The 1,599-nt window shown below is 42.7% G+C and overlaps 1 pseudogene; it reads right to left on the reverse strand.

Annotated features, from left to right (window-relative positions):
- Positions 1-71, reverse strand: LOC115873843 (annotated as a pseudogene).
- Between the last annotated feature and the right edge of the window lie 1,528 nt (positions 72-1,599).

Genomic DNA, 1,599 nt, shown 5'->3' on the forward strand with positions numbered 1-1,599 from the left:
CTTGCACAGGGGCCATGTTAATCTTCTCTGTGTCGTTCCAATTTTAGTATATGTGCTGCCGAAGCAAGCACAAGTCTGTAACACTTTACAGGAGTAGGAAGTCCCATCTTTTTCCCGTGGAACGCCTGGTAGTTTTGAAATGCAGACCTTTCAGCTCCCAGCCCAATTTGTAACCACTACACCACCAGGGCTCTTCAGATCATAATAAGGTTCATGAAAGTAATCAAATGGGGGGAGTGTGATAAAGAATCAAGGAGGAGGGAAAGTCTCTCTGAATCAGTGAATGGTTCAATGAAGAGGATACTATCAAAATAAAAACTCCATTATCCCTAACTTCAATAATACAACTATATCATCATATCATATCAATAAGACCCCACGTGACATTTGCTAAGGTTTAATATTCAGTCTTAAGTATCTTAAGATGGGATAATTGTTGCCTTTTTGACATGGAAAAAGAAAATATGAACAAATTAAAACCCGTAGTTGACATTATTATGACAACCTTAGGTAGGATAGAATTGCCTCTGAGAGTTGCCTCACAGAATTATTTCTGAGACTGTGTTAGGCAGGGTTCACTAGAAAAACAAAACTAGGACACTTATTCTATGTATCTATGTATCTGTGTATGTATGTATCTATCTATCATCTATCTATCTATCTATCTATCTATCTATCTATCTATCTATCTATCTATCTACCTATTTACCTATCTATCTGTCTACAGCACAAAGGAATATAATAGCTAATTAGTCCACACAGCAGTACAGAGGGCTCAGTTCAACTCACTTCCATGGAACACTTAATATACTGGAAATCCTTCAACTCATGAGGGCTGCAGGGTCCAAGGTCAAGAAAGCAGACAGCTGAGTCTTCTCTCAGGCAATGCAGGCAGAGTCTGCCCACAGGCAGCAAACAGCAGGGTGGGTCACCAACAGTCAGCAGCTCAGGCCCGGATGGGATAGATATTGAACTCAAGCAATGCAAGATGATAGGATCTACCAGCCTCAGGCTCAATGATGAACATACCAGCAGTGTGGAGAAGCAGGTCTTGAAGGAATCTTAAGCTCTAGCAACACAATCCACGGGTTGGCTGTCCCACAGGTAGTGTAGCTCACAAGTTGAGGCAGAGAACTTGCTAAAGCAGCCATATGCTGGTCTGAGCACCAAAGAGCAAGTGCAAGGCGGACCTTGCCAAGCCATTTATCTCTTTGCCCGCCAATCAAACTGCAACCTTATTAATCCAACATGTTCCTATTGGTCAGGTTGGCACAATAAACCTAACTATCACAGAGGTTAATTCTTTATAGAAATAGAAAACCAAAACCAAACTCTCTGCCATTGAGTCAATGCTGACTCAGAGTGACCCTCTGTGGGTTTCCGAGACTAACATTCACAGGAGTAGAAAGTCCTGTGCAGCAGCTGGTGATTTCAAACTGCTGGCCATCCAGATTGCAGCCCCTCGCATAACCACTGCATCACCATCTTTCTTCCTCCGGGCGGCTGGTTGGAGGTTAGCAGCCCAAGTCATAAACACTATGCCAATTGACAGTGAGTTCGGCTTTTGGAGTTGACATTATACAGTGAACCCTCGTTTAT

This window comes from Echinops telfairi, unplaced genomic scaffold (genome assembly GCF_000313985.2).
Source record: "Echinops telfairi isolate 266 unplaced genomic scaffold, ASM31398v2 ScPeMD7_7469;HRSCAF=8507_1, whole genome shotgun sequence".
Classification (NCBI taxonomy): domain Eukaryota; kingdom Metazoa; phylum Chordata; class Mammalia; order Afrosoricida; family Tenrecidae; genus Echinops; species Echinops telfairi.